The sequence below is a fragment of the Zeus faber genome (genome assembly GCF_960531495.2).
Source record: "Zeus faber genome assembly, chromosome: 17".
In the NCBI taxonomy this organism is placed as follows: Eukaryota; Metazoa; Chordata; class Actinopteri; order Zeiformes; family Zeidae; genus Zeus; species Zeus faber.
The window spans coordinates 27,643,344-27,657,256 of record NC_137204.1 but is presented as its reverse complement, the minus strand read 5'-3'; the positions used below and the strand labels follow the sequence as shown (position 1 = coordinate 27,657,256).

Here is a 13,913-nt window from a genome sequence, read left to right as displayed (position 1 = left end):
GGAAAGAGAGATTGATTCTATGAAATTATCGTAATCGTTTACATTTCACATTTATTTATCGATTGGACACTTTTGTCTAAAGCTACTTGTTGGGTTAGAAAGAACCAAAGCAGACATCGACCATTGGAGAAACCTCAAAGTTAAACGCCTCAGCACCTGTTTCTAAAATCAACTAGATACAATTGCAAGATGCTGTAAGGAATCAGAATAAAAGTTAAAAAAAAATATATTAATATTAGTAAAAAAAAAAAAAAAAACAACTTTGAACTAGTCAACATCAACAAAAAACACAAATAATTAGTCATCGCTTAGATAGGATCAGGTATTCAAACACCAAAAGCACTGATTGATGATTTGCTAGGTCCAATATTTAACTATTCCACGTCGTACACTGATTTCTTGACTGTTCCTCGTGTGCAGTTTGATCGAAATGTAGTTCTGTTATCCCACTATTTCCGTAAGACTGAGAAAGGGCTGGAGGCCTCTGTGACGTTGAGCGGTGGAGCTTAAAGTAGTCAAACCAGCGAGCTAAGACACAAATAACACTAATAATATTCATGATCATCGTCTCTACTCTTAAACATCTGATGTCACTTCTGATCAAGTCAAAGATTTGCCCAAAGACAAACGCTTATCGCTGAAGACTCTCCAAAGGAGTGTTCCTGTTTGCCCCATGGAAGGTGATGCGTACCTTAATGGAAACGTCACATTTCTCTTCAAAATATTAAAAGAAATTCTGTCTAACAACATTAAAAGACATTGAGTTGTGTGATTCAAGAAGATCAGAAGCATTTAATTACAAGAGAGCAAAAACTTCCATCTTCAGGAATAGATGATCCTCTTCTTCTAGAGATGCCAGGAGTTGCCCACCAGAGTCGATCTACCTCCAAAGGAAGCTGTTATTTTATTTAAGTATTTATTAATGTTCCTCTCAGAGGGATCAGAGCCCTTTTTCCGACCCCCTGACTGAGAACTTTTTTTTTTTCTCCACTTTCCTCGAGAGCGAGACCTCCTTCCTCCTTCAAAGAAGCAATAATCCTCCTCCCCAAACTCCTCCACACAATTTCCAGAGATGCAAAAAGGTCCCCGCTTCCAGAAAGGTCCCTCCCCAGCCTATCTCCCTCAAACTTCCAGGAATACATTCCCGCTCTTAAATACCAGTTCTAGAGATTCCAGGGCCCTCCATCCCAGATCGGCTTCTTAGAGATCCCAAAGAGTCCTGATCCATTGTCTGAGCTGGAATCCCAAAATGGCACAATAACCCCGCCCCCAATTCTGAGACAACGGCCCTGTCTGTCCTCCTGGCCCCTGTCTGTCCGGTCCCGGCCCTCCCCTAAATACTCATTGTGCCATTACAGCTAGCATTATTCAATAACCAATACCCTAAAGGCACAGGCTAATATCCAAAATTTATTTATTTATTTATTGCCCCCCTCCCTCCCAAAATGTCTCCTTGTCCTTGGCTAAGCCATCAAGCCAGTATCCAAGAACATATAATTCATTCCTGAAATTGCTAATCAAAGTGGCTAAACTTGCATTACGGCCTGAGAAAATCAAATAATCTCTTAAATTGCTAATGGTTACCGTGGCATTTAATCCTTTCTGCCATAACTGCCTCATTTCCATTTTTGGTCCCATTGTGTCCCAAACATGCACTTATTTAGAGGCGATCAATGGGAACAGAGAAAGGTACAAGATTCTAATGGTGAAACTTTGATAATGTTTTAAACATGAAGCAGGAGATTGATTAAGCCAAAGCAAATGTTTTATGGGAGTAGATGCAGGTGAAGGTTGTGCAGGTTCTGCTGATGATGTGCATGTATATATTCACTCGTTCCAAATCCGCGGAGTTGAGCTGGTTTGAAATAATTGGTGTCGAGTGGACGGATCGTGTTTGATTTGGCCCTAATAACACATCGACTGCAGCGGAAATAAAAGTCTGAGGGGCGGTTTCACGGTCACAGACTGCACACTTTTAATCTGGACTAACTGAAACGGTCTTGCTCAGTCATGGTTTCAAATGGCCCCATGCTCGCCCTCGTCTTGGCTTAAAATAATCGGGTTTCCAGAAAGAAGATTAGAGCTGATCTAGGTCTTAAGCCCCTTTTCCGCCATGGAATCTGTAACGTTGCTGTTTCTAAATGATCCATCATTTTCAGCAGGTGTCATTCCTGAAGTTGCGTATGGAGTCTGTTCCCACATTAGATGACTATTACAGACACACTAGGTAACGCTGAGAGGTGTCTAATATCACGCCAGACTGGGCAACACAATTGGTTTTTCGAGCGGCGCTTCACCCCCCGTGGCCCCGCCCGGCGGACTCTTCCCTCCGCTGACGGAGCGGGGACAGAGCCCCCGTCCCCGGACACAATAACCCTCCACCCCACGTTTGTAAATCAGTGTGATCACTTTCAACCTGTCCTCCGCCCTCTGCCTCCAGAGAAGGAACCTTCTCCGCCCGTTCTCCGTCTCCCTGTCGGCTCGATCCCTGCGGCTCCGCCCTGCTGTGCGGCCGGCGGGCGGAGCCAAGCGCTTGGCCCCGACATCCCTGCACCGCCCCCCCAAACTGTAAAAGACACGTCGAGGGTCTGAGCGGCATTTTAAGAAGAACAAGAACAAAACGTAAGAACATAAAGACCTGTCTCCATGGAGACCGCACGCGTTTCAGTTTCACGTCGTTGAAGCCGAGCTCCACGGCTCGGATCGGACTCGCCTCCTTCACAACGTAAAAAACAAGTATATGATAAAATATTTGTACGAAAATTCACAAAAACCCAGTGTTTGTGCTTTATTTGGATTCGCCCTCACCCCTGCTGTATGGAAACGTTGCTGCTTCCATTCACACACGTTCCTGCATTTTCCTGGATATGATGCTACTTCCAGAGTGGGGACATTTACGGAACGACCTTTACGGAACGGGGACACCGGCTCCTGTTCTCACATTACGCCGAGAAGGAACACGCCGTGGATTTAGGGCTTTCAGTGCGAGTGGGAAAGGGGCTTGAATGAATCTTAAATGAAATCTCTGGATTGATGGGTGTGGCCTCCAGGTCGACCTTGACAAGAGAGGAAAGGGATGATCTGGACCAAGACCAGCCCCGAAGGAGCCGACCAGTCCTTCATCACCTCGGTCTAAGGTAGGAGTCTCAACCTGGGGCCCAGGGGCCACATGCGGCCCGCCAGATAATGCGGCCCGCTACATGTTTACCTTGTGATATTGTTAAAGCTAGCCCGCAAATTCATTTAAGCACAATGCTTAATTAATCCAAGCAATTTAACTTAATGAATATAATAAATATAAATATTTGTTATGATTGTCTATTACTAACAGACATATTATGATTATTATTATTATTATTATTATTATTATTATTATTATTATTATTATTATTATTATTATTATTATTAAGCAATTTACAAAAACATTTTTTTTTTGAATATGAAACCATTTTTTTCCTTGATGTTCAGCATGCCCCCCCTCGTCCTGAACAAACTCATCTTAAATGAAGCAGCGTCTCCGAAAGGCATATTTAATTCTGGATTAATACGAGTCAGATTATCTTTGTCATCACATTCCTACGCGACACGATGTTACTTTTGGGGTCCACTCTCGTTTTGAAGCCGATACAGAATGCAGCCGCCCGACGAGAAAAACCTCAGCCGAAAAAATCGGCTCGGCTGTTCAAATGACTCCGCGTGAAAGCGTAATCCTCTGACTACAGATCAAGCTTTACACTTCATAAAGATTACATTTCTTCTTTCTTCATTTTTTGGCCGATTAATTATTTCCATTTGTGTAGAAATGTAACAGTAACCCAATGATAATAACATTTTGACAATAATAATAATAACAACAACAATAGTAATATTGTTATGTTTATTATTATTATGATTATTATTATTAATAATCATAATAATAACAATAATAATAATAATAATTAATTTCATTAATCTTATAACTCTTATAAGATTAATAAAAATAACATCAATCTGTGGGGTTTATATATTTATCTTCTGCTTTTTTAAACAATAAAACCAAATTCAGAGCCAAACTGACGACCACGTTACACAGATCACGGCGTCACACCTTTTTTCTCCCAATATTCAAATGTGTCTTGAGTCGTTCCGTTAAAAATGTCAACCAAGCCTGCAGCCCAATCGTGAAAGAAAGTCACGGAAAACGACAACGTACATGAGTGAAATGTGTAAAAATGTGCATGTGTGAAACTGACGTTTATTTTTGTTTTTCCTTGCGCTTCCGGAGGCGTATGACGTCATGAGAGTGTTTCCCAACGTGGATTGTGGCAGAGCGGCCAAACGTTCCCACGGGCACGGAAACCACGACCCTGTGGAGCACTGAGAACATCGTAAAAACGTAGCGCGCTGCTTTTTGTTATTATTACGTCCAACTAATGGTGAGCGACTCAAGACTCGCAAACGATTCGGTCGTGGCGAAATAATCTTTAAATGACTGGTGACTGGAGTCACTCCGGGAAAATTGGGAATTTTTCGATTCAGAAAATGGAAAAATAATCACTGAGGGCGAAATTAAAGTCCACGGCAAAATACAAAACAAAAGGTCTCGTCATTCGACATAATTCATATCGAATGTGAGTGGTTTACACTTTGCATTGCACCTAATTCAATCATTTTGACGGAATTAAATTCCGAATGACATTCCCAACTCCGCTCTTTGTTCATGTCCCCGGTGCATTTAAACCGACTGAACCCGACGAATCAAGAAAGAATGGGACAAATGGAACGACTCGTTTCACCGGGAGAAAGAAGAGTCGCCCGCGAACAGTTCTCGCATTCGGAGAGAAACTCGTCGTGACCGTAGCGGAGCCGCTGTTCCGGGCGCAACCGATGACTACGCCAAGCCCACGCCCGGAAACCAACAAGGCTCCGTTTTAAACGAGGGTCGGGAGGAAGAAAGAAATAACTTTATTGACTATCGGCGGAGAACAGGCTCATCGCTGGCGTCGGAAAAAAGCTTCACCCGAGGCGGGACGCCGTCGTCGCTCTGCGGGTGGAGGGAGGTGGAGAGGGGGGTGGAGGAGAGCGGTCAGTGGGAGTAGTGGCGGCTTGTTACCCGCCGCCGTATCACTCCCGGTGCGGAGCCGCGACTGATCTGTTTCCATTAAAATCGGTGCCCCCTTTTAACGGAGCCGCTAATGATCTGTCATTAAGACGCATTGATTTCCTCCCGAGGGCGGAGGAGGGGGAGGCGGGGGGTGGAGGGCGGGGGGCTGAGGGGGGGTTCACCTCTCCCTTCTTCACCTTCTCTCTTTCTCTCGCTCTTTTTCCCGCTTCGGGGTTGGCGATATGGGGAAAGGGTTGACCTTTTCGGGGCGGGAGGAGAACGGCGCCCCCTAGGTGGTTGATGGTGGCGGTGATGTGATGGGGACATGATGGGGTGGTAAAAAAAAAAAAATGGAGGTATTTTTTTTTATTTTATTAAATAATAATAATGAAAAGATTTAATAAAATATGATATATACAACACACTGTATTAATATATATTTATTAAAATATAAATTAATATTTTTCATTATTATGTATACATAATATATTTATATAATAATAGTTGTATTTATATCATACAATTTATAATATTCCTTTAATATTTACATACAATTTTATACAATATGGGGGAGGGGTGTGTACTCTCCCTTCGATAGAGGTATAAACGGAGGTAAAAAAAAATAAAATGGAGGTAAAAAAATAAAAAAGCTGATTCCATCGGCTCCTGAGATAAGTCGACATTATTGGTGCAGACAGAATATTCCAAGTTGGATGAAATATTTCATATATTACGTGGACAGAATTGTATATAAAATGGGGGAGGGGGTTCACCCCCAGCCCGCCACCTTGCTCTTCCTCTTCCTCAGGATAAGAGGTATCCCGGAGCCACAGGCCTCCTTACAGAGCATCATGGCGGCCGGTGCAGCCAGCCAGTTTGGACCTTGCAACGCAAGAGCCGGTTTCCATCTCCTTCGTATCTGAAATTGTATTTTTAAGTGGAACTTCAGCATCTTTTTGGGAGCACAGCGGCCGGAAAACACTGGATCGGTTACGACTGAGCAGCGCACGTCTCCATCGACGCCGAGAAGGTTCAGAGAAGTTTTATCTTTGTTGTTTTTGGTTTTTGTTTGTGTGTTTTTTGGGGGTAATCTCTGCGGGGAACAAAAATACGAGAATCCTTGACATAGAGGGAGGGAGATGGTTCCGGCAGCATATGTTACCTAACACAGTCATTTTGCCGGTTGCCAAGCATCTGCTGATCCCATATGGGTGAGAGAGAGGGGGAGGGAGGGAGGGGGGGGGGGGCTCTCTCTATTTGTTTTCAGAAGAACCTTTCATCAGGGCTTACAGATGGAGGGAACCGTGGGACTGTGCAGATAATTTGTGCTGCCTATTGATTACAGCAGCAGATGCATCAATCATCTTTCCCCTCCCTCTCTTCTTCTTACTGTCCCACTCTTTCATTTTCTCCCCCTTCTCCTCCACGCCCACGTGCCAACACCACACAGTGTGGGTGGGTGGGTGTGTGTGTGGGTGTGTGTGTGGGTGGGTGGGGGATATACAGTGTTTTCGGGGAGTGTAAAGTCGGTTTGTTCCACTCAGGCTTGGGGTGGGATGGTTCGATTTGTACGACTCCAGAACCAAACATTGAACGGAACGTTGTTCCAGATTGTGTCTCGAAGAAAGACAGAGAGAAAGAAAGAAAGGAAGGAAGGAAGGAAGGAAGGAAGAAAGAAAGAAAGAAAGAAAGAAAGAAAGAAAGAAAGAAAGAAAGAAAGAAAGAAAGAAAGAAAGAAAGAAAGAAAGAAAGAAAGAAAGAAAGAAAGAAAGAAAGAAAGAAAGGAAGGAAGGAAGGAAGGAAGGAAGGAAGGAAGGAAGGAAGGAAGAAAGAAAGAAAGGAAGGAAGGAACAAAGGAAGGAAGGAAGGAAGAAAGAAAGAAAGAAAGAAAGAAAGAAAGAAAGAAAGAAAGAAAGGAAGAAAGGAAGGAAGGAAGGAAGGAAGGAAGGAAGGAAGGAAGAAAGAAAGAAAGGAAGGAAGGAACAAAGGAAGGAAGGAAGGAAGAAAGAAAGAAAGAAAGAAAGAAAGAAAGAAAGAAAGAAAGAAAGAAAGAAAGAAAGAAAGGAAGAAAGGAAGAAAGGAAGAAAGGAAGGAAGGAATGAAGGAAGAAAGAAAGGAATTAAGGAAGGAGTGAAGGAAGGAAGGAAGGAAGAAAACCGACAGAACGACCTTGTTTCATTGCCTGTTTCCTGTTCTCTAGCTTCTCTCCTTGTTACCTTGCAGGTTCCTTGACTCGTTTCCTTGTTTCTTAGATTGTTTTTTCTAGATTATTTCCTCCCATACAGGCTCCTCTCCTTGTTTCCTGGCTTATGTCCTCGTCTCTAGGCTTGTTTCCTTCGTTTCCTCGTTCTTTTCCTCGCTCCTCTCCTTGTTTCCTGGCTTATGTCCTCGTCTCTAAGCTTGTTTCCTTTGTTTCCTCGTTCTTTTCCTCGCTCCTCTCCTTGTTTCCTGGCTTATGTCCTCGTCTCTAAGCTTGTTTCCTTTGTTTCTTCGTTTGTTTCCTCGCTCGTGTCCTTGTTTCCTGGCTTATGTCCTCGTCTCTAAGCTTGTTTCCTTCGTTTCCTCGTTCTTTTCCTCGCTCGTGTCCTTGTTTCCTGGCTTATGTCCTCGTCTCTAAGCTTGTTTCCTTTTTTTCTTCGTTTGTTTCCTCGCTCGTGTCCTTGTTTCCTGGCTTATGTCCTCGTCTCTAAGCTTGTTCTCTTCGTTTCCTCGTTCGTTTCCTCGCTCGTGTCCTTGTTTCCTGGCTTATGTCCTCATCTCTAAGCTTGTTTCCTTCGTTTCCTCGTTCTTTTCCTCGCTCCTCTCCTTGTTTCCTGGCTTATGTCCTCGTCTCTAAGCTTGTTTCCTTTGTTTCTTCGTTTGTTTCCTCGCTCGTGTCCTTGTTTCCTGGTTTATGTCCTCGTCTCTAAGCTTGTTTCCTTTGTTTCTTCGTTTGTTTCCTCGCTCGTGTCCTTGTTTCCTGGTTTATGTCCTCGTCTCTAAGCTTGTTTCCTTTGTTTCTTCGTTTGTTTCCTCGCTCGTGTCCTTGTTTCCTGGCTTATGTCCTCGTCTCTAAGCTTGTTCTCTTCGTTTCCTCGTTCTTTTCCTCGCTCATGTCCTTGTTTCCTGGCTTATGTCCTCGTCTCTAAGCTTGTTTCCTTTGTTTCCTCGTTCGTTTCCTCGCTCATGTCCTTGTTTCCTGATTTATGTCCTCGTCTCTAAGCTTGTTCTCTTCGTTTCCTCGTTCTTTTCCTCGCTCGTGTCCTTGTTTCCTGGCGTATGTCCTCGTCTTTAAGCTTGTTTCCTTCGTTTCCTCGTTCTTTTCCTCGCTCGTGTCCTTGTTTCCTGGCTTATGTCCTCGTCTCTAAGCTTGTTTCCTTTGTTTCCTCGTTCGTTTCCTCGCTCATGTCCTTGTTTCCTGGTTTATGTCCTCGTCTCTAAGCTTGTTCTCTTCGTTTCCTCGTTCTTTTCCTCGCTCGTGTCCTTGTTTCCTGGCTTATGTCCTCGTCTTTAAGCTTGTTTCCTTCGTTTCCTCGTTCGTTTCCTCGCTCGTGTCCTTGTTTCCTGGCTTATGTCCTCGTCTCTAAGCTTGTTCTCTTCTATTCCTCGTTCGTTTCCTCGCTCGTGTCCTTGTTTCCTGGCTTATGTCCTCGTCTCTAAGCTTGTTTCCTTCGTTTCCTCGTTCGTTTCCTCGCTCGTGTCCTTGTTTCCTGGCTTATGTCCTCGTCTCTAAGCTTGTTTCCTTCGTTTCCTCGTTCTTTTCCTCGCTCGTGTCCTTGTTTCCTGGCTTATGTCCTCGTCTCTAAGCTTGTTCTCTTCGTTTCCTCGTTCTTTTCCTCGCTCGTGTCCTTGTTTCCTGGCTTATGTCCTCGTCTCTAAGCTTGTTTCCTTCGTTTCCTCGTTCTTTTCCTCGCTCGTGTCCTTGTTTCCTGGCTTATGTTCTCGTCTCTAAGCTTGTTTCCTTTGTTTCTTCGTTTGTTTCCTCGTTCATGTCCTTGTTTCCTGGTTTATGTCCTCGTCTCTAAGCTTGTTTCCTTTGTTTCCTCGTTCGTTTCCTCGCTCGTGTCCTTGTTTCCTGGCTTATGTTCTCGTCTCTAAGCTTGTTTCCTTTGTTTCTTCGTTTGTTTCCTCGCTCATGTCCTTGTTTCCTGGCTTATGTCCTCGTCTCTAAGCTTGTTTCCTTCGTTTCCTCGTTCTTTTCCTCGCTCCTCTCCTTGTTTCCTGGCTTATGTCCTCGTCTCTAAGCTTGTTTCCTTTGTTTCTTCGTTTGTTTCCTCGCTCATGTCCTTGTTTCCTGGTTTATGTCCTCGTCTCTAAGCTTGTTTCCTTTGTTTCCTCGTTCGTTTCCTCGCTTGTGTCCTTGTTTCCTGGCTTATGTCCTCGTCTCTAAGCTTGTTTCCTTCGTTTCCTCGTTCTTTTCCTCGCTCGTGTCCTTGTTTCCTGGCTTATGTTCTCGTCTCTAAGCTTGTTTCCTTTGTTTCTTCGTTTGTTTCCTCGCTCATGTCCTTGTTTCCTGGTTTATGTCCTCGTTTCTAAGCTTGTTTCCTTTGTTTCCTCGTTCGTTTCCTCGCTCGTGTCATTGTTTCCTGGCTTATGTCCTCGTCTCTAAGCTTGTTTCCTTCGTTTCCTCGTTCTTTTCCTCGCTCGTGTCCTTGTTTCCTGGCTTATGTCCTCGTCTCTAAGCTTGTTTCCTTCGTTTCCTCGTTCTTTTCCTCGCTCGTGTCCTTGTTTCCTGGTTTATGTCCTCGTCTCTAAGCTTGTTTCCTTTGTTTCTTCGTTTGTTTCCTCGCTCGTGTCCTTGTTTCCTGGCTTATGTCCTCGTCTCTAAGCTTGTTTCCTTTGTTTCCTTGTTCGTTTCCTCGCTCATGTCCTTGTTTCCTGGCTTATGTCCTCGTCTCTAAGCTTGTTTCCTTTGTTTCCTCGTTCGTTTCCTCGCTCGTGTCCTTGTTTCCTGGCTTATGTCCTCATCTCAAAGCTTGTTTCCTTCGTCTCCTCGTTCGTTTCCTCGCTCGTGTCCTTGTTTCCTGGCCCTCTCCCCCTCTCTCTCCCCTCCTTCTCTCCCTTCTTTCCCTCTGTCTCCCCCTCTCCCCTAAATCTCCCCCTCGCTCACACTCCATGTGCTTCACTGCATTCACAGCCCTAATGCCTCGGTGAGCCAGCTCCTCCTCCCCCTCCCTCCCTCCCTCTCTTCCTCCTCCACCCTTCTGCCCTTCCCCCCTCACCCACCGTGACTACACCTCAGAGGTGTCACTCACGAGGGTCCTTACCTGGCATCCCTCCCTCCCTCCCTCCCTCCCTCCCTCGACCGTCATTACCGCCACCGTTCCTCCGCTCGTTTCTTTCACCGTGGGGCGTTTTTAAACGACGCTCGTTAGAGTTGGAGCTTCTCCTTGAACCCTCCTTGAACTTCTCCTTTTCTTTTGGGATTGTTGTGTTTTCCAGGCGCTGTTTGCATGCAGAAAGCCCCCCCCCCCCTCGCTTCTATGTTTATTTGATTTCCTTCATTTTTTCATGACGTGTGGTATTGACTTTGGTATCAAATAATACAAATAGCCCTAGCCATGATACAAACCCCTAACCAGTCCCTAAGTCCAAACCACAATAGGGTACAGGTATCAGAGAATACAAATAACCCTAAAACCACAATGGGGTATAGGTATTAATTAATTAGAATAACCCAAACCATAAGCATGAACCACAATGGGGTACAGGTATCAAATAAAAACCCTAAGCATGAACCATAACTCTATATCTACCACATATTTTCCTAATGAGCCCATACTAGCGATCTACTCCAACACTGCAATAGCGCTGGTTAAAGCACCGGATCGGGTCTTCATCGGCCGATACTTCAGTCTGATGGTGGAGACTGTGGCGCAAACTCACTAAAGGAAGTCACGGCTTTTCGCGCAAATAACAGAAAAGGCGATCGTCTAATTCAGAAAGGACCGCAAACGGTGAAATGCACCGCGAACGGCGCCGGCACGCAAAGAGCATCTCGGTGCGCGGGTGCTATTTCCGCGTATTTAAATGAGGTATTATTCATTTGGCACAAAATTGGCCCCATTCTATGCAAATGAGCCTCGTTGCAACAATCGTCCAATTCATTAACACCGGCGCTAATAGCCATACGCAGCTAGAGTCAAATTATAACCATCTGCAGAGAGTTGATGGTAACTGAAGCACATTTATAAGGGGGGCCACGACGAACTTTTCGAGTGATCTGTAAATAATATTTCCACATTATTATTATAATTCCTGTCACTGTCACGGCATCCTCAGGTAGCGGAACGCGCAGCAGTCCGGGGTGGATTTCAAAACACACTCCAAGTGCAGCTTGTTGGAACTTTGAGTCATTGATTGGAGAAAAAAGGCGTTAAGAACGTTCCAAACCGTCACAAACTGACAAAAATGTTTCCATAATTCCTCTTGGCTCAGAACACATTGAAAAAAACAACTAAAAGTTATAGGCAGCAGGGTTGAAGCGGTGCGTCCGACACTGCGACTGCAGTGGCTGAAAGACTGACGCCCATGGACAGCTCCGCTCCAAACTGCTTTTTTGTATTTTTTATTGGAGCGAAAGAAAAAGTATGAAATATAAGAAATATATACAGAAGAGTATTTTGGCCACGATAAACAATAACATACCCCTGTGTTTCGGGAATAAACATGGAATTCTGACACGGGGAGGCGCCCCCGCGGTGCGATCGAGCGGAGGGCGCCGCTCCGATAGCCCCGCTCCGATGGCCCCGCTCCGATGGCCCCGCTCCGATGGCCCCTCAATGCCTGTCGTGCAGAGGGCTTTCCCGTTTGCCAAACGAAACCCAAAAAAAACAAAACAGCGTTTTTACTTTACATTTATTTATTTTACTCCGTTTACTAATTGAACCAAACAAAAAAAAGCCCCGTGGCTCCCAGAGATGGCAGAGCCATTGATGCCCCTTTTTATTCCCCTCCTTTCCGCCATCGTCCCGCCTGCGTTCTTGGCGCGAAGCCGGCATCGTTTCCTTTGCGACACGGATAATCGCGATCAGACGCCAAAACGAGGGCAAATTGCACTCAGCAGCAAAGCTTTATGGGCGTGTTTGCGCTGTCATATCGTCGGCACAATAACTTTTGTGAATCGGACGCTGAGACGCCGCATATTTGGGACGCAATGGATGCGCCGTCCATGGCGCCGTCGGCGGTCGCCGTCCATTCCCTGTGAATTTTCGCCGCCCTGACGCTGAAGCATCACGGGTCCAAAAAAAGTGAAGTTTAACGGCGTCTGGTGCTGATGCCGAGAAACACAAAGTAGCGCGGACAGTCCTGTGTCGGAAGACAGAAAGCTTTATTGATGTCTCTCCACCCTAACACACAGAGAGCAGTAGTAAGTGCACTTTACTGCTGACCGAAAATAAAAACCAAACGCAGCTTAATAACTTGGCAAATGGACTCGCTAACTGGTGCACTTTGGGCGGCACGCAACCCCACCAGGCGGCTCCACCCGCCGCCAGGTCATCGACTAGACTTAAAGCTTCTGGCCGGACGGCGGCCCGCACGCCAAAAGGGAAAAGGGAAGAGAGAAGGAACGAAGAAGGACGTCCATCCCCAGACCGGCCCGAGACGTCCAATTAGTCTCCAATTATCTGCGAGACGATGTCCAGACCTGCCGAGTCGCCGCTGTTACTCGTGGTTTAGGAGGCTTTGTTTCCGTGTTTCTGCTGAGCGGCCATTCTGGGCTTTTGAGCAGCGGCACTGATTAGAGCAGTGTTTTTTAACCGCTGTGCAAGAGAGAGCTCGAAAATGCTTCAAATTCCACTAAAAAGGGAAGTAACTGTTTGAAAGTAGCTCTTGCGTTGCAAGATCCAAACTGCCGGGCTGCGCGAATTCAGGTGATTGATCGTTTCCAGCAGAACAGCAGCTCTGTGTTCATCACAACAGGCTTCACTCTGAAAGTGACGACTTAGTCGGGATGAAAGGTTCCGCTCTCTCTTTGAAATGTGGTTCTTGACGAGTCACTCGGTGAAACGAGTCGGTCGATTTTTTTCGACTCTTTGTTCATCGGATTAATTCGGCGTAACGCGCGGGATGAGTGAGGAAGGACTTGCAGTGAACGATGATGAGGGTTAATTATTTTCGGTTAGTGAGCAAAACATTCTCCCTTTTGCCGGAGTGACTCCAGAGGACCGACTTATTTAAAAGATATGTTCGCTACGACCGAATCGTCGGCCAATTGTAGGTTGTAGGCCATAATAATGACAATAATAATAATAATAGTAATAATAATAATAATAATAATAATAGTATTAATAGTAATAATAATAATAATAATAATAATAATAATAAAAATAAAATAATAATAATAATAATAATAATAATAATAGTAATAGTAATAATAATAATAATAATAATAATAATAATAATAATAATAATAATAAAAATAAAATAATAATAATAATAATAATAATAATAGTAATAGTAATAATAATAATAATAATAGTAATAATAATAGTAATAATAATAATAATAATAATAATAATAATAATAAAAATAAAATAATAATAATAATAATAATAATAATAATAGTAATTGTAATAATAATAATAATAATAATAATAATAATAATAATAATAATAAGCAGAGTTAGCATGAGAGTGGTTTAGTATTGTTTGATTATTTCATTGTAGTTATAGAATGTTGGCAACACTGGAGAGCATCATCAGGACACACACACACATACACGCACACACACGCACACACACACACACACACACACACACACATACACACATACACGCACACACACACAAACACACACACACACACACACGCACACACACACATATTGAGAAAGTACGTTTTGTATGTG

The 13,913-nt window shown here is 44.2% G+C and overlaps 1 protein-coding gene across 1 annotated transcript in view; it reads right to left on the bottom strand.

Moving 5' to 3' along the window:
- Nucleotides 1-13,913, bottom strand: part of LOC307243544 (leucine-rich repeat transmembrane neuronal protein 4) — a gene marked incomplete at its 3' end in the record, with an annotated part of 134,113 nt that overhangs the window by 115,082 nt on the left and 5,118 nt on the right. The gene's annotated exons all lie outside the window — the stretch shown is intronic.